Source organism: Varroa destructor, unplaced genomic scaffold (genome assembly GCF_002443255.2).
Source record: "Varroa destructor unplaced genomic scaffold, Vdes_3.0 BEIS01000001.1, whole genome shotgun sequence".
Lineage (NCBI taxonomy): Eukaryota > Metazoa > Arthropoda > Arachnida > Mesostigmata > Varroidae > Varroa > Varroa destructor.
The window spans coordinates 73687822-73714554 of NW_019211454.1; the positions used below are offsets into that span (position 1 = coordinate 73687822).

At 39.9% G+C, this 26733-nt stretch overlaps 1 long non-coding RNA gene across 6 annotated transcripts in view; it reads right to left on the reverse strand.

The window, feature by feature from the left end:
• The window catches only part of LOC111255249 (uncharacterized), a 30030-nt gene extending 5601 nt beyond the window's left edge, over positions 1-24429 (reverse strand). Inside the window, exons 1-5 of one of the 6 annotated variants that reach the window (XR_002675385.2) lie at positions 24228-24429; positions 18366-18456; positions 18101-18203; positions 16446-16608; positions 11811-12035 (exon numbers count right to left, since the gene is read on the reverse strand). This is a non-coding gene — a long non-coding RNA (uncharacterized LOC111255249). The other 5 variants (XR_015318457.1, XR_015318456.1, XR_015318453.1 and 2 more) reach the window with 5 other exon arrangements.
• Between the last annotated feature and the right edge of the window lie 2304 nt (positions 24430-26733).

Consider the following 26733-nt stretch of genomic DNA (forward strand, 5'->3'; position numbering starts at 1 on the left):
CTTATGAGGTAGATACTTTCAATGGATTCCACATTCCTAATGATCTGACGCGCCTGTCCCCTTCGTTTTGCTCCATTATTACGAAGTCATGCTATTTGACCAAGCCCACAAAATGAGCATTGACTATTTTGCGCCACGGACTTTTCTTGGTAATGAGCGACATTGATAACAGACTTTCATGTAAAACCCACTTTCGATCCCGAAATTCACAGAGACAGCGGCCCACACCTAAGCCTGTTTCGCACTATTTCCAAAGGAGAGATCACGTCGCAATAATGACCAGGTGCAATTCATATTAGCTTGTAACGCTCGTTTATTAGGACATTGCTCCGAAGCAACACGGGTAGCAGGATACGCTACTTACTTTTTGGTACTACCACGTGAGGGAATGAAGGAGGCTGGTACATGTAGGTTGAAGTCGGAGTTGGCCTTTAATCTACGTGCTCCTGAATCACGTAACATACAGTTAAACATCAAGGGGAAAGGGGGGATGTCTCTTTACATCTGAAGTCATAACTCAGGTGAAGCTGCTGTAACCAGTTAGAGCTAAATGTGCTTGCATGTCCACAATATATGTATCTGCATTTAGTTAGCTGTGGATGACTGCTTTTGAATCACCTGTCCCTAGCAGCACTGCCATGCAGTATAGACATATCTTCACATACATAAAATCATAACTAGGCCCCTTTACTACGTTAGACATAGAGGCTCATGTCTTGTTTTGGTGGCCACTTTACAGAGCCAAATTGAACATGGCAATCTGAATAGAGCGGACGCATGTGCATGATGCTATTGCACTAACTTTATAGCTCTGATTTCTTCATTGGTGAATGTACCTGACGATCATCAGCTACAGCCATATGAACGGAACATCAATGAAATTCACAACCGGAAACAATAGAAAACGCTGATTTCCCTAAATTGGGTACTGTTAGCTGATCTGATCCTTCATGGTCGATCAGAGTAAATGCATAAAAGATAGGTTGAGACTTAAGTGATTTCGATTTGTGTTTAATGTTCCCCTGTCTTTTGATCTTCACTATTCGCTCCGTTGTAGTTTCCTCGTGCACTGGACGAACTTTTATGCCGAACTCGGGCTCCAAAGAAAAAGGTTTCAGGCGAAAATATTACGTTTACAGAATCTACTCTATTTCGTCTCTCACCGAATTCAAAAGCTGCCGGAACAGCTTCGTATATTTGTGTTATGTGCAGAAAGGATCCTATAACTGGCTGGTAGGGGTTTGCTAGGTTTGTCAAGTTTACATGAGCAATCTTAGACCTGGACCCCACCCCAATTGGCTATCCGAAATAGGTGAAACACCCAAACTAACTTGTTAATTGCCAAAGAAGATAAGGTACCATCATCGGGCTACTGCCGTACATTTTGAGCGCATGTGATTTTCTGAGAGATTAAAGTCGTAAATGTACCCTTGATTGGGTATAGCGCACACGGAGACAAGGTTTCTTACTGACTTTTAACATCGTGCCCAGCACCAGTCAACACGCAGCCAAAATCGCAGGTTCCTATTTGAAATGTTTGATGGTGATAAGAAGCCGTCTCTAGGTCGACATAAAGCACAACAGGAACTACTTCTGGAAGAAAAAACAAAGGGAAGGGTACTTCTAAGAAATACGCTAGAACCCAGAGTTAAGCGGAACCTCTAGTTCAAGAAGACAGCAATTCGCGATTGGTGGGATTGAAAAACTGCTGTAAATTGAAAAATGCTTCAGAAAAACAAAGATCTGTATGCACCCTGGTTACAATTTTTTTTAGCGGCTTACTTGCATCCTCTTCTTCCTATATACTGAATTACCTCGCATCTGATCCTGAGGTATTACTGCAAGAAATATCCAAGGTAGGATCTAAAGTCCCATAACCTAGTTACGTCCAGTAAACTGGGTTATCCAAGGGGGAAAAGACCCGACAAGCGAGGTAGATCATTTTGTACCACAACAATGCTACGCTGCACATGGCAAGGATTATAAAAGCCGTTCTTCAAAAGCTTAAGTGAAACTTGTGGGAGATTCTTTTACCTCGCTCATATTCCTCAGATTCTGCTAAGACGAATTACCATTTTTTTTTTTCAATTATCCGTAAATGCTAGTTATAAACGTAAATTTAACAATGAAAGGATCTCAAATATTCGGCTAAGCGAGTTCTTCAATACCAGACCTGAAAATTTCTAACCAGGAAGAATAAAAAAAAAACTGGCTAAGAGATAGCGAAACGTCTTGCAAAGTAACGGTGAATATTTAATAAATAATTTTGTTACTAGAACCTAGATAAAACGCTGCGTTTTTGTTAAGTAAAAAACTGAACATACCTATTTTCCAACATAATTTTTGCACGAGTAAGAGTCGTATTATGGCTATTCTTTTTAACAAACTTGGTAGACACCCCAGCCTTATGAGGATAGAGCGCTCGGAGAATTTAAACCCCAGACTCAACTGTAAACCACGCTTTTACCATTAAGATGCCCTTTATGTCGTTCCAGATTTTTGTAAGAGTAACAACGTAAACTGATTCTGCATTATTAGATTATAGAGGTTACACAAAGAGGCGTCAGTTATGCGTTAAAGTTTCTTTTGATCGAAGTGTTCAATACTGAGTGAACTATATTCACTAGGCGCGTCAAGTGTCCTATGTTAAGTACCAGTACAGCAATGATTACGCCTGGAGTGAGAGATTCCGGACTTAAGTCATGGTTTTCCACTTTAACCTTTTAAACTGCGTCCAAAAATATAGGCATAGATTGGCACAGCTTGATTAGAATTTAAATAATACAATTTTGCCTTTTTTTGCCGAATTTTGTCCGATCCTTTTTGTTAGGGTATATAGAATGACTCAGGGTCAGAGAACCGCTATTGAGACCATTTTTGTTTTTCAATTCTAAGAAATACTAAATTTGATGATCATACTTTAAATCTATCTAGATTGGGTCCGTAGCATCTTTTATTTTCCGTTTAATATGTAAGCGTCGTTTCTTAGTACCATAGGATATTCTCCTTCCTTCTATAAGCTTTATGTTAGAAACGCGTAAGAGATAGTTTATGGGGTAGGTGGGGTGTGTGTAAGCTAATTGCATAGGGTGGTCTTTTGCGATCCGTACTATCTGCCTTGAGACATCTTAGGAAAAGCGCCAATCCCAACCGAACATCCACTAACCTTCGAGTGAATCAGCCGTACGTCCGGCTCGCAGACGGAAACACATACCCCCATATAGCCAGTGCGTACACACACATCTCCACAAGCATGAATATAGAGACGTACAGGCATCGAAAGGCCAGGCAAAACAGGACGGACGGATAATCAAGACATCGGTGCCTGCTGACGCCTCCAGCAACTTCTTGTCTGTACGAGCTCCGCTTTCCTCTCATATATAGCAGTCTACCCAAGTAGACTGGAGCGACACCCTAGCATAAAAATTGATCATATTATATGGCGCGATCAAAGCTTTATCGACACTCCAACATAAAGTTGTGTGGTAACAGATTTCGAAGTGCTAATAGAAGATTATCTTTCTCAACGATTCAATTCTTTAACTCGTTGGAGAAGCAAGTGGCAGGGTGTGGAAAGCGTTTTACATAAAACCTCCATCAGCCGCAGGCGCTTCGTCAACGATCAGGTCCATCGAGGATCCGTCCCATCCAAATCACGACAACCGCTATTAAGGGAAAATCCTTTAATATAGAGCCCTTCCTAATATCAACCCACAATCCACACAAAGTCGATCTTGCAGTAAAACAACGTAAACAAGTTAGTTAGAAACTGGACAGAAAATGGATGTTGCTTGGTTCTTTATCCTTGACCATCGCAAATTCTATTCACTCAACTCTAGTCCTGACGCAAAAAGGTTTAATGTTTTTTTCTAAATATGGATAAATTATTACCTTACTCTCTAATTTCAAGATAACATTAGGCACCCTAAATATGGAACTATTTTAATGTCCTTAATACTGACGCTCATCGACTTAACGAGGCCTATTGGCTAGCTGAAAAAATACCTCCTATACAAAGACCTCTGTGCAAATGAGCATCATGTGCTTCTCTAAGATGCATTGTTGCAATTCGGGTCCCCATGTAACCTACACAACAGCTATATGGGCCAACAAAACGGGATGCCATCGAATTATAATTTATAATAATTATAAAATATATATAGTACGACCAAGGCGTTGCATTTTGTGTTTGCTGCACCACTTGTTGTTGTTAACTCTATACCAGGCTACTTATTAAAGAATTGCAACAATTATATTGTCGCAATTTATTATTTAATTATATGTCCTCTAATGGAGATGATGGTTCATAATTAAGCGTGAAAACCTTTTTATAGCACCATTATGCATAATCGATGCTACACAAGCTTTGAGGTCAAAGGGGCTTCAACGAGCGGTACGTATATATTTATAGTTACCTTTTACTCTTGAACAAAATAGGGTCCCTGAGCAGCTGTTTTTAAGGAAGCACGTATTTTCTTTCTAGTTTTATCGGATTACCGACTTCTTCGCACGACATTATAAGTGGCTTGTATAACCCCATCTCCGGTTCATATAACCATATTTAGTTAGAACAAAGGCATTTGTTTTCCCTGGTGTTTCTTTCGAGAACTAATGGAGTGTGGTTAAACTCCTTCGAACTATAAGATAGTTTTTAGTAAACCTACTGGTGTAACCCTTTTCTTGTGGCCATGGTTGAAGTTCACGTCCTTGTACAGCCTTACCGTTCACATAAAACTGTTCTTTAACATTACAGCCCTAATACATGCCTATGAATCTAATAATGGTATATTTCGGTCGTCCGCATTGCTCAGTTCAGCGGAAAACGGGTTCATTACTATTCAGCCAAGCATATCACATAAAATCAATTTTACAATCAGCATTTCCAAGTGCTCTGATGCTTTAGCGGAATATCTCTAATCAGATACCCAAGGGGTCAAGGCAACGCCCGTGTTAATTCAGTTTCACAATGAATATCAATCTCTATGGATGGAAATTTTCGATTTATATATATATTACAGCTAACTTTGATGATTAAGATGTAAAGGTCCAAAAGCAAACTATAATGAGCGCAAAAGGACACAATATAGAAGGCGACTTCGGTGATGCACAACTGTCCTTGTAACAACCTGGAATCTCCTTCACTCTCATACCGATTTGCTTCTGGCAGTCATAAAGTGCCACCGCAGAGTTTCGAATGTATATTGGAAGTCTGTGCCGCTTGAACACGCTGTTTGGGTTTTGTGTCACAGCGGCCCATCGAAAGTGGCTTCGCAGCTCGTCTCGACAGCCTCTACCCGAACCGAGATAAACACACAGGCCATACACAAACGACTTCTTTTCAACACACACACACACACACACATTCACATGTATACGGCGCTATAGTATCTCTTTTATTGTACAGCAAAAGAGAATGTTGTTGGTGATGCCCATATTCAGTCCACAATAGCCGCCGTGCAAAAAAGCCCGCGCCACAATGGGCAATGGAATGAGAGCGAGTTTCGACTGTTGCAACATATAGGAAATGTACTTGCATCTCCATTCCCTTACCTCTGTGCCAGGAATATAAACATATTGTCGATATCTAGCTTACAGCCCTATTGGCTAAGAGCTATTCCACCGAAACATATACCCAGTGGGAAATATGGGCTATGCCGCAAGCAATGCTCCAAACCATTTATACATACGCACATCTCTTATAGTCAGAATTACTAGCGTAGATAACAGCCTTCCCCGGTTAGACAAACATCTCCTACTCGCACGAGGAAATAGGCCCTATCTGTGAAAAGTAAGCTAAAGCATATATACGGGCAGATCGAGCAAAAATTATAGCCTCACGGTTAGAGCCTTGGTTGAGAAGCCTATGCTTGAAACTAGAAGCAGGATCAAAGTTGGTTCCGTGTGCAAAAAATCTACGGGTATAGCAATTAGCAAAATGGTGCCAACATGGAGCGCCGCCTCAGTCACCTCCGTGCAAGTGTGGCATGATACTTTGCGCCATAACTGATCTATGAGTATCGTTTGCCTGTGTGGGCACGTTTACTTTATCAAACGCAATTTACACTCGAATAGGTAATCTCCAACCGAAATGATAGCGTTAATCTCTATGGGATGACTACGTCTTTCGTACGTCGAAAGATTTGCACTGATCATAGCCATGTTCGTGCCTTATTTTTGTCCTAGGTGACAAACATTGGAAGCAGACATGTCTATCGCAACGTTATAACACTAGATGCCTTTGTAGAAATAGAAAATGGTACCGTTTTGCCAAATCATCTCTGCTACGTGCGTAATATGAATGACAACCCTCACCCTGTATGTTGAAGCTCGAATTGCCTATCTACGTTGTTTGTGTCCCATGACAGTCGAGAACCTGTACCAGGGTAAATAATTGAATGATGAAATTATCTGTTATCATTTATACGTTAGTGGCCATTAGGGAGAAAGTTTACACACAGACAATTTTACGCCATGTTTAAAAACATGACGCAGCGGAGAGAACTTGTACATGTTAGAAATTCGTTTTTGGAGAATCTAATTATGGCAGTAGACCGATCTCCGAAGCCTCGTTTACACACATTTTAGGTGCAATCTGTAATATACTATCACTGCACGAAAATATTGAGCGTGACATCATCTTCCATAGCTTATATTCAGGTAATATATTAGCTAACTTACGAGTAGTCCATAGGAAACGGCTTTGAGATTCTCAAAAACGAGGCAAAAGATCTGCCTTTACTTAGACGAAAGGAGTAGGAAGTATAGCTTATAAACGACGCCCATTTACATCAAGCACGTTATTATTATTATTGTACGTTCTAATTTAGGACTGCGTTCCTATTGTGAATAATATATTTAGCATAGCTTGATTCGTACGTAGAAGGTCGGCTATGATATAATCAGAAATGCCAACCTATGATTAAATGTCTATCGCATATTATTTCATTGTTTTTATATGTGTTGACTTAATTTTAGCAAAAGTAACTTCTCTTCCTAAACAGACAATATTAAACTTATATCTTCTTCAAAAGAGGCAAACGCATCATACGCAGGATAACTTCATCGTAAAGAAAGTTCCACTAACATGTACGGCATCCTTCCGCTGTTGTAGATACTTCGAGTGAAAGCGGAGACATGCATTGCATTACGAAGTGACCACTCAATGATTCGTGTATCCTAATCGTTCGGATGAAACTTTTCGACAATTGCTTTTTTTTTTTCTTATACGTGCTCCACCTCACACTTCGCTCGTGAACCGCAACCGTAACCGGTAAGGCCTTCTCTAGTATTGATTACGAAATCACCTTCAACTATTTCCCCCTATGTATAAACTTATCGGTATATATTGAGTGTTGAATAATTTCCGTGAATTGACGACTTCGTTAGTATATGAAGTCGATGATTTAAAAGAATTTTAGTCAAATAAATAAAAAGCGAATGCTGCTCTGGCTGGTTAAAACCATTTGCCTACGTATTTGAATAGATGGGATCTAAAGCTCTGTTTGCAGGAAGCAAAAAAAGGACCAGCTTAAATACGTTTTAACCATGTACATTGGTACTACACGAAATTATATCACTGTTTAATTGAATATTTAAACATGTCATAGAAACAGAATGCAGTCGGCGTTTCAAAAGAGTTTACCACGGTAGTATAAGTAAAAATACCTATCGAAAGGGTAGTCTCTACTTGACGCGTTGCGCTAGCTAGTTCTGAGCGCCAACCTTCTACTGGGTGTTGCTTGGTTGCATTTAAAGCACGATCAAAAAAAGCACACGGAACAACCAATGGGGTTCAGTGCATACGTAAATAAAAAAAAATCTATGTCACTCAAACGAACCATAATGTTTGTTTTGTCGTGTGTAAAGTCTGATACTTGAGGCGTTAGACAGCAAGCTCCCGCTATAGCTTATGTCGCTTGGAGGATATACAGATTCTAATATTATAGGTGGCAATTATTTAATTTCAGCTTAATTGTAAACTCAAATGCACACTTTGATTTATCAGAAGGTTGTTAGCCAACAAGTTTTTGACAAGCCTTACATCATCTGTTGCTATACGTAAAGTAGCAAAAGGGGTCAACGTGGTACTAATCAAAGTACTAATCATTTCGACGATAAGGCTTGGCTGACTAGAGAAATTTGTGTTTCTACACGATTTATTGGTGGCTTGCAACTTGGTACCGATGACCTGCCGTTTCTCCTCTTTGTTAGTAACAGAATTGCTTGGAAATACGACTTTGTCAACTCAGCAACGCGTTTCGACTTTGTTCCCGATAGTTTTCGGAGCAGCTTCCGGAACTATTCGAAGCGAATGTAAGGATGAGAAGGCGGTACGGGAGTTATGGGTTAGATCCGAGACGGTTGACATATCAGTGCCGGGACAAATGCCATCTCGATGGATCCAGCTGCGTCAGCGTTTTTATCGCTGTGTATCGTTAGACGATGATTCAACGTCAACGTAGAGGAAGCCATAGTGAACTCCAATCATATGATCAAGTTGTGGCTTCGAACTATCAGGAATCATGTGTATACTAAAAACAAAATTTGGCAACTCTAATTACCCTTCATCGCTGGCCGAAGCCGAAAAAAACTGAAAGATTTGCTAAAAATAACCAAGTTTCAGTTTATCTCTATAAAATAGCAGAAATGATATAGTATGCTACGACATTGTACACATGCTTCATCTCAGTCATGCGCCGAAGCCATGAAGCAAGCCCTTTAACCTAATCAAAAATATTACTTGCTACAAAAGCGTATCCGACGGTTGTCATCGTCGGTTCTACGAGCAACGGATTTCATCCTGTACGAAGTAGATACACTTCCATTAATAGATCACCATTACGCCGACCGCACACTCTGATTAGTTTAAGAGGTGATCAGCTGATTTGAGGGTAGACCTGTAGATCTCCTGTACGTTACGATGCGTTCGTGCAGACAGATCGTCCCCCTTCTTAGACAGTAATCACCGTAGCGTATTAGATAAGGTGTTGATGAAGGCGTTACACAGTTTGGAGCACTTACTACTTTGTCCGCATAACGAAACCCATCCAGTAAACATGGCTAAAATCCTGAATAGTATTATAGACGATTAGAAGGAAACAATTGTTCTTCCACTGTAGTGTCAGATCGCGAAACCTGCTTTCTGATTCTACAGTTTAGAAAGCGTCCGGCAAAGTCGTCGTGCTTGGCCTTGCATGCCAGCCCAGTAATACTAGCGAATGCTAATCATCTATAAGGTCACACAATGGTAAAACTATCAAAATGATCACAAAATCCTCCGCAGATCATTGCTCTCTGTATCAATCGAGCTGGTGTCATTGTCTGTTAGGCTTTGATCGATGACATAATGTCTAAGCTACCTAACTTACAATATGTAGCGGCTCATAATGAAGAACATTACCATCAGTCTTTTCTGATCGGTAGTCTATTAGTACAGTGCGTTATATGCTTCTTCCTTGCGATGGTGTATCCGGTAACGTCTTCGCCTGCTAAACTTTTCGAACCCGTGATCATGTAGATTCGAATCGGGGTGGAAACACACTTGTTTCATTCGAAACAACGCGTAAACAGAACGTAAATTTTGAAATATTTAATTAGAATGTTATGCCCTTCGAATAATTTTTTAATACTTGAAGGATTCAAGGAAGTGTTCATTTAACCGACCAACGATTTTGAATTGGGGTTTGTTGCCAGATGTCTATATTTGACCATTGAATACTAATTTAGCTTATCAGGTTAGGTATATTATCAGGTCAGCATATATTTTATTTCTCTTTAGCTGGCTACTTGTCATGTATCTACTGCATAACAAGGTCAAAGCCCTATGGAAAGGTTGCGCAACCTAGAAGGACACCTTAGGTACATAATAACTTTGTCTCGGTCGCTTCGAAGCCGTACTGGCGAGCCTTCAAATCCTAAGGAACTGCGCACTCCCCCAACGAACGTGACACGTGGAAACGCTAAAGTAGCAGATGCCTCGACAATTTCTGCCTGCAATGGAGCAGGCTTGCAACTAATGGAGATTTGATGCTAAGTGGTATCTCTTTGGCCCTTGAAGCTTTCTGCATGACGCGATGAAGATTCTGCGCAAGAAAGTGGACTGGGTGGCTGCAGAAAGGGCTGGTAGAATATTGGCGAGCGACTTCCTCATTGGTCGCATATCCCAATCGCTAGCGATTATCGGGCACAATTAAATCGGGTGCTAAGTTAATTAAACTGTAACAGAAGTTAAAGTTTGATATACACAAAGCTGTTTCAAATAGCTTCTGTTGTTCTTGGAATATGTAGGACATATAAAAAATAATAAGTAACATACTGTATATAACGAAAAGCATAATGTGATATGTCTATCATCATATCAAACTCCTCGATCCTCACCGGACAAGCTTCATTCTCGGTAATCAGCTAGAATTTGCTAGCCTCAAAGGTAATGCATGAATTTTCGAATTTACCAGGTTCCAAAGCCATTTCCGACTAAATATTTAAATAAATACGGCAACCGATAGTATCGTTTTGATGAAGCTTATTTTACTTGTTCTATTAACTTTTATACCTAAAATCTGGGATATTTATCTCAAACATGAAAAAAAAAACAGAATCTAACGCCCTGTGCATCCTTTCATATATAGCTACTTCTTGAATTAGGCCAGTGTAGTTAGTACTACGCGATTTTGAATAGGCCATCCAGCTATGCCTTGCGATGTTTAATGAAGCTAAACACGTTTATGCGGCCCTTTTTCGTTTCAGTGCCTGCAGTGTAGCGTCCACGCGCAGAAGTGTGTATGGTGTTCGTGATGATATACGTAAAAAGCCACAGGTCCCTAGCATCCTTACGCAGGAAGGTAACTCCTTGCGATGATGAACTAAAGTAATGGCGGCAGGATTCTGCTCATTTTCAAAGACTTGATAGATAGTGAGCTTTCAGCTATTGTAGCAGTAATGACTTTAAGCTGGTAGGGCATATACACAGGGCTTTAGCCGAAGCTCTATAGTAAATAATGTGTCAAGTTCAGGCGAAAACATGATCCTTAAAGAAAAAACATTGTACCTGCACGTTTACTGTGGTCTAAAAATCTTTAGCGTTATAGTCTTTGAAATTTACCAATCCAATTGTTTTTTCTGCCCAGAGATTCGTTTTTTCCGTTGACAAAGCACATATACAAAGACAACTTGTTATCCATAGCATTATCTGGTAGAAACAAGTTCAGTCAATTATTTCTGCACTTAACTAAAAAGAAATTGACCGTTCCAAGGATAAATAACGATGTGCTTTATCAGCATTACAGCATGGAAAACAACAATGAACATTACGGAACGACGTAAGAAAATACACTACTACTGAATATACGAGCCTATTAGTATAACATATTACCCCCAACGGAAAATAAACCAAGAGAAAGAATAAATAAAAAGGAAGTAAACGAACCACCCCTAGTAAAGATTTTTTAAAATACAAATAATATAACATTTCTAAAAGATGACATTTTTCCTTTATATTTTAGAATACTTTTTCGTTACATTTGAACTATGGCAATATCATTGTAGAAATCTCACCTAGCAATGAATCGTGACTTTAATACACAATTTGTTTAGGGAAAAACTTCTTTAAGCTTCATAAATGAAAGCTTGACCAATCACCGCACGTTATCGAACGAACCTATGTGTCGCAATATATGGAAGATAGGACGCTTCCTTGAAATTTTCTTAGGTTCCTTTTAAAGTTTAACATTTTTTAAAGTAACCTTTGTGATTTTTAATTTCGAACACTCCTCGTCAAGTTAATGTTATCCATCGGATCAACTTCGCGCCACTTTAAAACTCGAATAGCCCATATCACTTTATTTAATTTGTTCAGATTTGTAGCCGAATTTATGATATAAGTCCGAATTGTATTTCAGGCACAAAGAACTTGTTTCATATGGCAATTCTGCGTTACAGCCATGGCACCATAGATCCCACATAGTAATTTTTTATAAGCATTCAACAGAAGCTTATATCGGTGTCTGCCAGGAATAGCCTAGGAGGAAACCAACGATCTGTAACAGAAGATAACATTGCTTGATTGAATTACGACCGTATGTTCGAAAGGCACTGGATCATACTGATCGATATATTCATCATGTATAGACATTTTGGTCGACTTCTTTCAAAACAGCCGCTCTGTAAGTCTATGGGAAATGCGGTTTCCTGAACAACACCTCGGACAAACAGACGCGTGTCTTATGGCCTGCTCCGGCCCCTAAAATCAACACATTTTTTTGTAGCATTTACAGAATGGTCAAATCTAACCATCGGTCCGGAAAAACACCACATGGGATCACCAGGGCTACATAATTAGACAATCAGATGGGTATGAAAAGAACCCTTCAATCGATGGATGTGTTCGAGAAAAACAAATTCCAATGCTACACAAAAAGTGAGATTTTTAAAATCATTAGCGCAGATAATTTAATGTTTAGCCATCCAACATGTTCTTAATACTAGAGGAAATCGAGGACCTCATTTTTTGCTGGCTCTTTTTTTGCCAGCTTCTGCTGACCGATTTCGTTTGTGAAGGTTCCTTATGACATGACATATCTGCTTATTTTTGTTATCATAAAAGGTGTGTGTTTCACTCTGATTTATTTAATTTACAGTGAAGTAATTTTAAGCCGCGTTAAACTTTCGAGTTCCAGTACTTTTGAGGAAACTGGGCATTCTGCTTGCGTTTAGCCCATCAGCATATTTCATGTATAGGCCCTACGTAATCTCAATATGCTTTATTGTATATTATTTCTAGGCTTTTGTCGGTATTCGAAATTAAAGTAAAGTAGGTAATTTTTGCATATTGTCGAATGCAGAAGTAAAAAATAAAGAAGGGTTATTCCTATGCATTATTAAAGCTGCTGGATGCTGTGTTTTTTTATAAGTTTTTAGATAATCATTCTGTTTTTCTAAGCCATATGAGATGATCTGCGTTACAGCCTGGCGTTTCACTTCGCTTAACCGTTGCATAAATAGGCATCGATTGCGATTTGAAATTTTCCCACATAGAATCAAAGCATAAATATACGATGCGCTGGCGTTAATAATTTTACTGCACAGGTAGGCGTCGTCATAAATCATTCATAGGCAAAAGGGCCTCTATTTTTCGTCCGGTATCGCCGTTGAGCATTCCATCAGACGGTTGACTGGCTCCCAGTACGAGACGAGGTCTGTCTCTGCCCAGCTTCAAACTTAAACGATAACGTATCCTAAGATTGACAGGCAAATACGTTACTATGCCACTAAGCTATGACGGCAGTATCGAAGAAGCCTATAGAAGCTATAGTAACTTTTTTTAAAATTGTTCCATCCTTTCGAATATAGATGCAAGGATACGCATAACGTGTTTACGGTGTGAATTTTTGTGTAGTGGTCGAATGTTACACGCTAAATAATGACACATATTATTGGATGCACCCTGCAAAGTTTTTCTGAGCTAATATTGTTGCTTTTTAACTTTATTTCCTAATAAATTATTCAAAAAGTTACCTATTTAGTAATACACCGATGAAGTTTACAGATCTCATATTCACAGGCCAAAGAACCGAACCAAACATAACATTAACTTACAGACAATACTACCTGGGTAATGTTGTGTGTCTTACTGAAAGATCACTAAATTATATATTATACATGTAAATAGAACAACTAAACGTTATAGACTATTTATAATGCATGACTATGAATACATCCTACTTAATACGAAATGCAACAACGGTTTTACAAAACTTATCCAGATGGATAGATAGAACTTAGTCAATTTTTCGAAAAATAGGCCTGCTTTAAGTCAAAAGGAAAACGAGCAATGTTTTTGCTCCATGGAATTCTAAAGTCAGGGATCAGTCCACATGCTTTTATTACCAGTAATAACATATGGTGGTTTTTCTCCGCGGAATCGACCAGCTACGAAGATATTCAGTCTGTTTAAATGCTATTATCCTAGTGAACTCAGAACTTAAAAGCTGCACTGCAAATGTCATTGTAGGAATATCTTAAAAAATCTACGATTTTTTGAAAGCTTCAGACATTGGGGCAGACGGGATGTGGCCGATAATGCGGTGAACAGCAGAGTTTGCCAACTTACGCACTTAAATGATAACTACTGCAACTCGTACTTCTCTTAACAGAGTTTTTTCATGAACCTGTTTCCATATTATTTCTTTAACATCCGATATTTTAGACTTTAAATTTGCTCCTTCTTTCAGCCACTGATCTATCGCTACTAACGTGGTAGGTATATAGTAGATTCATAAACTACAATTTCAGTGCTCCGTTCCTGTAATCTGTAAAATTGTAAATGCTGAATTTTGGTGTTAGTAATAATATATGGCCGGTTAGACTAAGCAGAAGAGTTTCGATAAGTGTAAAAATGGCTCTCAATGGTTAGCTGGCATGAGGATGAGACCGTGGTTAATAAACTCAAGTTCATCTGTCTCGCCGACTTCTTCTAGACGCTGTAGGCAAACTGTTCATGGTTGGCCAGACTATTGATTAGCCTCATCGAGGACTGTTTTGCTACCATTTAACAGGGCCTAAATTTGAAATAAAGTATCTAGTTTAAAAATAATAGCAATGGTGTATTCGAGATGTCGAGGTATCAAGATGCGCATTCCCGCTGTGATGCGATTCCCGCTCGATTACGCGTGGCGTGCGCGTTTCTATACTTAGCCCAATGTCAAGTGGCTCCTACTGCACGAACACAGATAAGCGACGCTATTTTACCAACGTAATTAACGCCGTTGAGTAAAAATGAGTAGAGTACCCAGTATTGAATGTAGACGATCCCTTTATAAACACAATTATGCCAGTGTTCAGCCGTTCCCAGCAAGAACAAACTGAACATAACGTAACTTCATTCGAGCGTCTCCTACCGATGTACCTAAAACGACTTCGGAGGTAAGAAATTAGTAATTATATAGGGGGTAACATCTGTAAGATATATACGGGTGAGACATGTGAGTGCTAACTTTCTTATGAGTTGTTTCTAAAACTCTATCTAAATAAAGTTATTTCAAAATGATTTTTTGCATGTGCTAGAATTCAATATAATTATAAGTTAGAACAACTAAAACTTTCATTGAACAGCTCAACCACTCACCAGCAATGTTTGAAATATTTCATCCTCATCCCGCAAATAACCTTTTAGTATTAATCTTACGGCAGTGGGTATTGGCAGGTGTAAATCCGGTAAAATATTCCTCAAATATGCTACATGCAAAAAATTTCAACTAAATACATTCTCGATTCATAATAGGCCAAAGATCCCACAAATACAAAGGCTCAAAATGGCTATTAAATACAAAACGTCTAAAAAGGCGCAGAAGCTTCCACAAGGACTGACCGTTGAAACTAATCTGGGCGACCAAATTGGAAAGCTAAAACTCCGCCCTTCACATTAATTTGTACACAAAAGAATCAGACGTTGACAAAAAAATTCTGGTTAGATGAATTAGTGAGTCCTTTAGATTCAAACGTTATTGAGGTTACCCCTTCCCCCCTTTTGAAATCTTTCTCAGACCATGTCGTAACCGCGTGAAAATTAACCATTAAAGTAAACTGTTGACTTCAGGCAAAAAACGATCATCATCATCATCATCATCATCTCGATAAGACGTTTGTTCTGAGTAAATACATTGGATAACAGTCAGTTCTGCCTCAGACTCCAAAACCGGGGCACCGTTTTTCGCCGCAGTGTGCTCTATACTAAAGAAAAACTGGCCTTTTTTAGACATCAAGAATAGCGAGTGAATGCATATTCCTTACGACAGATAGCCTGTGAAAATCTGCTAAAATTTAAATGCTCCACGCTGCATATGTATATATATACCTTGGGTGGACATGGCGTAAAAGTTGACATATCTGTAGTATTAGCTACACAGTTTCAAAGTTACAGTACAGACAATATGTAAAGTTGTTAATTGATAGGATTTCGTATTACTTTACTGTCAATAAGAATAAATAATTGGGCACTATTGCCAAATTCTATATGGGTATATATGTGTCGCGCGCAAATTTTATAAAGTAATTTACATAGCGGTGGTGAGCACAGCAACGACTTAATCTCCTCACATCACATCCGGTTGCATAGAACCATTCAGAACTCTTTTTAATTAGTGCTAAATTTAAAATACACACTGACTGCTCATGCATACAACTATTTCAATGGCATATACAGGCTAAACCAATTCGTCTCTTCGCTAGCGTTACAATAAATCCGTATTGAACCCTTCGGTCAGCAGTCCGTTCCAAAGAGTAAACTTACTTACTCGCCAAAATAGCTCTAGAAGATGAATCAACCCTCTTTTTTTTTGGATTTTATTAATAACATTTTTCTCTGCTTAGTAGTAAAAAACAAAAGCTTCTTGCATAGCGAAACAAATAGATTTGAACCGGCATTTCGTCGCCTAACTCGATCAGCCTACCGTGTAACGCTCTGTCCGTAAAGCCTTTAACGAAATAGTAATCCGGTCCGGGACATCTTCAGGATGCGTTCGCCAGTTTCGTGCTGCCGAGGAACCTTGAAAGGCAAAATCCTGGCGAAACATACTTGGCACTTTCCGTCGTTTTATTCACGTAGCTAAGGGCCTATGCAGTCGGCGCGGAACGAAACAAAAAAGCCATGATAAGATACTACTGTGATGCCGGAAAAGCTGTGAGGAGCTACCGTGAAGAGTTCGACGTTTTTAGTCCTGTTCGATTCCTTACAATCAAAAAGATTCATAGAGGATTTAAAAAGAACACGTACGAAGAGTGGATTTACGTATCATAGTGTACAGCAAAATCTCGGCTTTCCCTAATACTACCGAAGAACGATGCGCATAACATAAAGAGGCCAGACATTGCACTATTATATCCGTATTATACTTAAGAGGACAGAGCGATCTAGTTTTCAGTCCCCGACGAGTATCAACAAAAATAGCTGGCTCACCGAATATACCGCTAAAGTGCAGTGCAGAAGCCGGCTACGGTCTCCTTCTAACATGTACGATGCTTGATTGAAAGCTCAGAAGACATGCGCTAGTGCTTCAACCATTAAGATAAAAACAATCGCTCAGGGAACGCTTACGCTTCGAAGGGTTGTTAACTATTCAAATCGCAGAAATTTTCATTCACGCCTTTCAAGTTCGCGTGATATCGTCCGGGAAGAATAAAACAGTACCATTTGGCTGACAAAACCTGTGAGAGTATTTAGGATTTCGCCTTTTTTATAATTCAAATGGAATAACTTTATCTTCACAAATATCGGATATTACGCCCTTGACCTCCTGTCGGGAGAGCGATCATCACAAGCAGTTAGCTCAATGCGCAGAAGTATGAAGATCACTTTATCTTAGTGTTAACTGCACAGGCGATTATCATTTTTGTTTAGGGTTCATAGATACCAGGACCTGAGATATAAAATTCTTTTGATTAGATTCTCTACCAAGTCTTCCCGAATAAATAATGTTATTGGTATTAACTTTAGTATTGCTTACAGGCTACTCAGATGATATACGTGACGCTCGTTCTGTATACAGAACTGAAAACCTTACTAACCGAATCAAAATCCTATGTTAATAATCTTATAAAGAGGAAAAACATCAAGGTTAGGTTATTGCTAGTAGATTAAGATGCATTATATCCTTATGTACCGTGGAACGAAAGTTATGTTTTATGTAGGCACGCAACGCGGCCTTCGAAGTAGGCCCATTGAAACTCTTTTATCTTCGAATACGACACCGTACCTTACTGATTGTCTAGAGGGATGGTGAAACACACGCGACGTCGTCACTGGCAAAGCGAAAACACTTGTAACGCGTAACCACAATGCACTTAGGCCCGCCTTCTACGCTAGCATAGCTTTTAGCCGGAAAGGGCATTACATCTTCGCAATTAAGGTCATTGTGCTAGAAATCATTTACGACCACCTGGAGAGGGAGGGGGTGAGCGTCACAGACTGTTCTACCATAATAGTTGTACCGATTTACGGGCGAGGCGGCGTACTTGTGCTGGAAACTCAACTTCGTTGAATGAATGGACGGTAATAGAGAGTGCAAAACTATGTAAACTCTTTGTTGGAATGATTAGCATTACTCACCTGTTGGCATGAGAAGACGATCTACGACGCACAAACGTTTCAGTCACCACCCCAGGAATCTACGAGGCGTTAGACTTGTAGAAGTAGCGTTTTTACACATCGGCTTTAAGAAAGACGTGAAAATATGCTGAGCAAAGTGACACTTTGGATTATACGTTTCTTTGTAAACGATAGATTACTTAATCTATGCACAACTGGAGTAAACATACATACAAGCACGTATTTTTAAGATTCTTAGGAGCTGCAATCGAAGGTTCATACTTACCTGCTATATTCTTCTAGCAATATGGATGTCGTATTCGTGACGTCTGGTTCTGGGCCATTGGTCATAACGCTATTCCTGTGTTTGACAGGTGCTGAAATTTCAGAAAGAAGACGTGGCTTTTGCAACTATTTCTAACTTCTGTGTGGAATAAATCATGACTAGTTAGTCAACCCATCTATCCATATACTTGAGGACTGAACTCTTATTTTTGTATCCTTTTAAAACTTATAAGAATCTAGAAGAAGTTGAACTGGACCACAAACCGGTCTCATCGATTACGTAACTTCGTAGCATCGCTTTCGATAATTTTAGAAATAAGCTTGATGCGGTCCGTTAGAGCTTCCGGTAAAGCTCCACGAGATATTGAGCTTAATACATCAACGAGCCTAGCTTGGTAACGGGGTATAGCTTGGTCGTCTCTATGGCGGTTTGAAGACTTTCCTCAGTAACGTATTGCGCCAGTTCTCGTTCTTGGCCCTTATTGCCTAATTACAATATGTATGTAATAGAACGTCAACGAGAAACCATACATTCTGTCATGCTGGAGCAGAAAGAAATAATCCTCGCAATATCGAAATAGCTTTCTTCAGCAGATGTAAGAAGCAAGGTCGACTACGGTATCACGAGCGTCAGTTAACACACGAACACTCGGCGTCATGCAAATTTGAACTAAAACAGAGGTAGAATAAAAAAAAAAACCTGGCGATTAGATTAAGCTCTGCGTCAGGATTACTCGCTAAAAAAGAAACCCACAGTATTGGGCTTAATATCATCAACAGGATGACAATTACTCTGATCATCTGAAGTTGGAAACGTTAGATAGATTTGGGCTCTTAGATGTTCTATGTATCATTACGTCTACTAACGAAATAAATGTCGCTCCTGTTGTAAAATATTTGTACTGAGTTGTACCCCATAGATGTCGCTAATCTGAGCACCGACCAGTCATGGCGCGCCTCCATCCGTTTAAAAGCGAGATGACATTTGTTTTGGTTTCTATAGTTGACGCGCAGTATCGATGAAGCTAAATCGAGAATCGTACATGTTCCAATGCCTATTTGATACGTATGATTATCGTTAAGAAGCCAGTTAAAGCTAACACCATTTACCTATATAGGAGCATGATTTTTTATATATATAGATATATTTGAACCTTGAGGTACAGTGACAGACGATCAGTAGGTACCAGTTAAACGCAGGAGTCGAATTGAGTTTTTTTTTGAATCGAAATAGAGTCCATATCAGGCTTATGTTCAAACATAAGCCTGATATGGACGCTACCGAATATGCTTGGGAAACATATACGTTTACTCATTTCAATATCTATTTGAATTTAATTGGACACCTAATACCGATCCCAGGCCAGTACTGTTAAGTTCTCAATAACTGTTTTCAAATGCCTTACAAGTTACTTTCAACGAACTATAGCAAAAAAAAAACCTAGTTTCTCCTCATATACCTATTTAACCTAACCTTATAACTCTCTGAACCCCTTTGAGGTTTGTTGAATTATATAGCTGCGCATTCCAAAAACAGGTCAGGCATCTTCATGCTGAGGAGGTGCAAGGAACAATGGCTCGTGGAACTGGCAAATAAAGAGTCCTGCATACTGTCTTAGAGAGCGACACGCCAACCTTATACCCTTTAGTCCATATGCAAGAAAAGGATTACGTTAGCGGAGTTGGGTCGTCATGGCAACCCAAAAAGCTATCTCGTCCAGCCAGTCCTCTTTAGTATGGGCCAGCCTGCCTGCTCCTCTCTTTTTATAATTAGAATAACCACCCCACCAAAATACCCTGGGGTTCTCTGTCACATACACATGCCGAAACCGAAGCGTCCAGCTCCGAAGCGTGATACGGTTTTATTAAGTTGCCCCAATCGACCCGATCTTTTTTTTCGTTCTTCTTTTTCAACGATAGAGTATCTGTCCGAAGAGTGCATTTCAACTGAATACTAGATGAACAACAAAGTACATTGCCCCCAAAAAGTAACAGACTGTTAACTAGTCAAAGGGAGCAACCCGTGCACGACGAGGTTCAAATATTTCTACTGCTTAAGTCACTCAATCGCATTTGAGAGATGAATTAGTTTAATCTATAATAATTCGATTCTTTTACGTCTATACGGGGTCCTTTCTATATATAGTACAAAACTGTTTTGCGTATTCTCCTAACTTCGCCACCGCATACAGCCTTTACATACAAGTGCCTCTTAAGTTGGAACTATTGGAAAAAAGGCACGCGTTCGTATAGCTAGTTGAATAAAGAACTAGAAATGAATACGGATTACTCGCTTAGGAAATTACTTAGGAAAAGCGAGAGAGCTTGGCTCCGAAGTGCAGCCTCACTTGTATAAATAAATTAATCAGAGAATCAAACATTATTATTCAGTAGTCTATGTAAATAATTTAAGGGCAGTTCACTCAAGTAATGTTATTTGCTACTTTTTCTATTTGTTTGTAGTCTGGCTTGAAATATTTCGGTTGAGTTAGTCTGATCGTTAAAATATAACCCGCATTATGATTCTTACAGGATCTGTTTAACCTAACGAATCCAACGTGGGTACGTGCTCTTAGTAACTACGCTACCTGAAGAAATCACCTCATAGTGAAACGTATTAAGATCATATCCCAATAACACACAAATAAATGCACGAGCGTCCAGTATCTAAGCCATATGTTGCGTAACATCACAAACTATGGTATCCTATGATTTCAAGCGCCACATTGATAATGGCTGCTTTCGCTTAGGTTCATCCTTTGCCTAAGCTGAGATCTCCCTTTTTTGATGGCTGCGCGGTGGTGAATTATTCCTTCTATATAGCTGTGGGACCTGCGGCAAGAATATTAGCAATGGGTCAATGTTCTCTGAGAAAGATCCTTCGCTTTGCTTGCAATCTTACGGCCATATCCTTTTAGTCTACCCTAAAACCTTCCTGTTTTTCTAGTGTCGACCCTAAGTGTAAGGCAACCGGCCTGAGAGATTCACAGCAGTCGACCAAGAAACCCACGCCCACACCATATTTATAGAGATGAGTCGGGCAGGACGGGTAGTGGTGTTCTTATTTTACCATTACCTCTGTCCAGCCGCACATAGAGGTACATATGTACATAAAGCGCCAAGACGTCTTCCGGCTCCTAGGCGCCGATCGCATCAGCTAAGGGCGGCTGACCAGCTAACGCTGGCCACCCCAGTGCTCCTAATAATAACCATATTTACACCATAAAGGGGAACGGAAAACTACGTTCAGTGGTTTGACTCCTCCCACTAGCTGAAACTGGTAGGTTCACACCGGATGCACGGCCTTCTTATCGGCCTTCAAAAAGCCCTGGTCGTCACTATGGCTCACAGGCCCTAGAAGCATCGCCAATTGTACGGAGCTCCGCACTGTTGGCTCGTTTCTAAAATCATCTACATTTTTCTTTGCCATATCTAAAAGAATACAAAATCATCTGCTGAGATATGCCGCACACCTGGCCCATATGCTCCACAACGCTCACTCCTATTCTGCTCCCTGTTTTCAGCTACGCAATTTATGTACGAGAAGTTCTACGCTGGTGCAAAATATAGGAAACTCAGCAATCGTGGAAGGAGACAGGAAGTGGGAACATACTGGGAAGCGAAAGGCGGGAGGTATCCATCGGGTTTTTTTCAATTGATGGGCACAACCGATACATAATCGTAATGGGTGTTCCTATCGTGATCGCAATAGTAGCAGAAAGAGCTTCTGTCGTGAATGGTCCATTTTCTGCCATGTGTAAATGCTATTTTAGTGTAGCACAGCGGATACACAAATGTGTCCTGCTGTTTAGGATCTTTTTCAGGTTAAGAATTATAGCGATCAACAGCAGGTAACAACCCTCGACGTTATCTCTTTCTTCAACGGATTCACAAAGTGGCTGTTCCTAGTATTCGTATGGAAAGCGTAGTACCTAGTTAATTTGCCACCGAAGTAAAGGACATTGCCCTGATATGTACACAAGAACAAGCAAGCAAATTTAGTAATGGCTAACACGTAGCTCAGTGGTTCCATGAATATGCAATTTGCCCAGAATAGATGGCTCGTCGACATATTAAACCTACTGTTTCTTTAGGTTTAAACTCAAACACTTCGACGAACGTGTTGATCAGCGGAGTGCCGATATTTATTTCGTAGTAACAACTATATAAAACGACACAGAGGCAGCTTTTCTGCGATATTTTGATTTGCAGGGGCTCGAGTTGAAGCCCGTAGTACACTATCGCAGTATGTCTTCTATAAATGCTTGAACGAGAGATCTAGTTTCTCATAGGAGACGAAGTGTAAATGAAAAGGGCTGGATTGATCGAAGCTACATTATTTCGTATTTTACCAACTATATATTACAATACAGTAACCCTTGCTATTGAGTCACATACATGTTTCGTAATGAAGTGTTTTTCAGGGAAATTAGAATTGCTAAAGTTTCGATGTCATAAAAAGAATCCAACTAAAGACGATTTTGTTAGCTTTGTACATGTGCTCCCTTTATTTTCCTAGGCTTTTTGCATAGGTGTCAGCGACGTCTAGAAAGACGAAAACAGGAAGCAGTTACTTTGCATGACAAGCATGTTTGCTCGCAGGACATGTTAAGCGCGGCGAGCATTGACATCTTCACCCTTCATTTAGATAGCAATAATTCCTAACAGATTTTTTCTGGTGGGATAGACTCCGTTGCCGATATGGGCATGTGCGATGAAATCATCAATCCTTATTTGTGCTTGATTTCCGTGCACAAATTGATCCGATAAGCATTTCTGTGGGGTTCATTACGGTAGATGGAAGATTTACCGCTCTGTAATGGTCGTGTGGCGGAAAGCAATCTTACAGAGACGTCACGATGAGTTACTATTAAATGCAGGGACAAGATAGGATCTTGTCCAGAATTAATTTATACTGTTTTCAAAAAGGTTCAAACATGCCCAACGAATACGCGATCGCCAGTACTAATGCGTCATCATATATTTAGATTATTCCGTGATCTTGCGCAGTACAAACATATGCTGGGGAAAAATTTCTCCGGAAGACTGCTAAGATCTCTGCTCGGAAATTTTGACAAGTGGTTCATTTTAAGAGGTTCTTGGCACCGAAGAGCTTCCAGTGAACCTATTAGTCATTATCATTATTTCGTTCGTTATATAAGTTATTATGATAAATGTTATTTGAACAAGTATGTATCTAACCGAAAAGCATGATCCGGACCAGACGGATGGACAATATAAAGATTTTCCAATTTATGACTATCGTTATATAAACCTGTAAAGTTTTAATGCCTATGCTCTCACTATAACTTTAATCTGCAATCACGCAAACGGTATAAATATGAAGCAGCGATAATAAAACTGTCTGGAGTGAAGCTTTCACAAAAATGTGCTAAACTAATTTCTCTCACTACGCATAGGACGATAAAAGCTGGCCGCACACATTTTCGGCATATAGGATTCGGGAAATATCTAGCGTCTAAAATAGGACTTATTTATCTTCGTGCGATTGGTCTCGGCCAAAAAAACATGGATCTGATATGAACATTGAAAACTTTCATTTGAATGTGTTTAGGTGCATCGTCCTAAAATGTTAAACGTTGTCCATGGTGACCAATAATTACATATTTAGTAAAACCCTGCGTTTTCAAAATGCACAGGGTAGTTGTGAATTTTAAACAAGAAGATATAGTTACAATAACACCATATTTGCGCATCTAAATTACGGGTGCTTCCTGAGCTATAACAGCGTATCGTTTGCTTATAGTCAGCATGTTTCTTTATCTCGAGCTCGATCTCCAACACGTTTTGGTTCCCTCGAATCTATGCGTTTGGCTATATGGAGATTATGCGTTATACTTACACAAACTCTTCTCTCTGCACAAAATTTTAGCCTGGTGATTACCGTGACAGTACGTTTCCATCAGTCCAATTAGAGCATGTTGATGGCACACGCGATTTCGGATCGTCCCTCCGGCTCTCTATGGTCGACATAAACATTCAGAGCTATTGCACTAATACCAACAATTATCTTAGCTCTGATAGAGGCTCTTAAAGCAACAATAATTGTGGAACGCGCTGCAGAGTGTGTATAGGCCGCTGTATGATATCGGGCATCGAGGAGGAGGCATATCACTGCCTTACACAACTTGGCATAGGTCCAAAGCGCGTAACAGAGGCTCGCCATCGATCGTAAAAAGGATTTGCTGATCGCGGTCGTCGTCGTTGGCAATTTGTTGTTTTTCGTTGTGATTGCTCGCCTCGTTCATAACTATGTCCATCGGGAACTACTGATCAATGGACGGCGGGGGGTGACGTAACGGAGCAATGATGAAACAGAACGAAGCGGATAATTCACTGTTTCTATATAGACGAAATCCTATCAAATCGAATACTGATGCTCATGTTGGTGATGGTGATCACTGTTCGTTGTGTCTTATTGCATTCGTGTCATTCAATCATGTGTAGAAACACAAGGAAAAACGACACGTGGAGCTTGCCTATACAAATTATATAGCAGTTCTTTTTTCTATGAATAAAAGTTAGATAAAGAGTACAATAGGCAAAACGTCTGTCTGAGTGAGCTTATGTCATATATAGACATGTAAGCATGGAGCGCTGAAAGGGTTTTACGTGTGTATGCCCGACGCGACATTGTTATTATTGTTTATGTCAACGTCTGAAGGTAACGAACTCAAAGAATAGTTTTTCTATACAATTAGATTATCTGGTCAGCTCGATAAGTTAATTCAATGAGAAGCTCTGAAGGCGGAAAAGTCCTTGCCATGGTACGGAGCTGCAACGTGTACAGACGCCTTTTAGCTGTTCGAAGGCGTGCGGAAGGCGCCAAAAAAACCTCGACGAAATAGCGCATGCGGGCAAATTAGCAATGCTTCAAATTTCTGCAGTGGACAATCAATCGGCCGATTCGGTTCCACTTTATCTGTAGGTTCCCCGCACGTTCATCGTACACAGCGTACTACAAATGTACCCTCACTGTTCACCAAAGAAAAGGGTGACATAAAAATGAAATCACGTTCCTAGCGGGTTCGTCCGTTCCTTATGCATCTTATATACCAATGTGTATTTCTCGTATACCTCCTTGAATGAAGACATTGCTCAGTTGTAGTTAGCAAACTGTTTCAGGCCAATTATCATCTACCAGAATGACTTTCCTGCGATAATAATTTCCGTGAAACTAGAACTTTTTATTGATAATACTTAACATCAATTCGGTGAAATTTTTTGAATAAACACGATCGATGATGAAGTTACCACTGCAATACCAAATTAAAGCCTAGGTCCGCAAAAAACAGACCTTTTTACGTCTAAACGAATGTGATCTTCACTAATGCAAGAAGCAAGATAATGCTAGAGCTACTGCCGTGTCAAGGTCATGGACTCAACCGAAGTCTCTCATTCTCATTGGCTGTATGTGTACTTAGTGAGTCGTTAAGTTTGAAGCGGCTGAGAGCGTTTTCAAGTTTGTGACTATGGTACAAACATGTTTTTATTACGCTAGCCGCCGTCTCCTTCACTGATACTCCTAGTATGGACCACCGTCTCGTTCACCGGCGTAACGTTCTGATCTCAGTGGTGTATTATCGGCCAAATAACAAAAGTCGATAGAGACAAGAAAGGAGATTTTTTCATTACTCGACTCCTTTCCCTTTTTGTTTTGCCAGGAGATGCCCGGTAGAAACCTTTAGCGTCCAAAGCGACGACCGAAATCAGAGCTGCTAACGCAGGTTAGAAAAAACGCGTAGGTAGCTGACAAATGCACGCTGACCGCTTGATGTCACCGCTTCCGCTATTTCGAAGCAGAGGATTTTGAAGTGGCAGTCTGAATGTATTGCCATGTTGAATGTTTTTCTCTTTTTCCTGGTGGGCTCTAGCTGAATGGAGAAAGGAATGCTGGTTGGTAAACATATGCTGATGAATGAATGCACTCAACTGAAACTTTGTCTTGTTTTCTTCTGTTAGTTTTGTTGGTGCAACGAAAACTTTTTCCAAATTAGTACAGCGACGAAACGACAACTAATAAGACATCGAAATAGAATACACTTGCTCAATACAACTAAAATATTATGTTCATACAAACTGAACCTAGTGTATGAGACCTTGGCCTATTGGAAGGAAACAAAAACTAAGTAGCAGTGGCCTCGGGTCGCTTGAAATTCGGGCCTAACGTTACGAATAACTATCCGCGACAAGAGCAATGGCGTTTGCTATGAACAAAGTTCATATTAAACTGCCGTCACGTCACCGACAGTACTGTGCGTATTGTGCCGAGAGGTTTCAATCCTGTTAGGGAAACAGGCCTACCCTCATTACCGTGTAGAAGGTGAAACCTCTCGCATTTACATGTT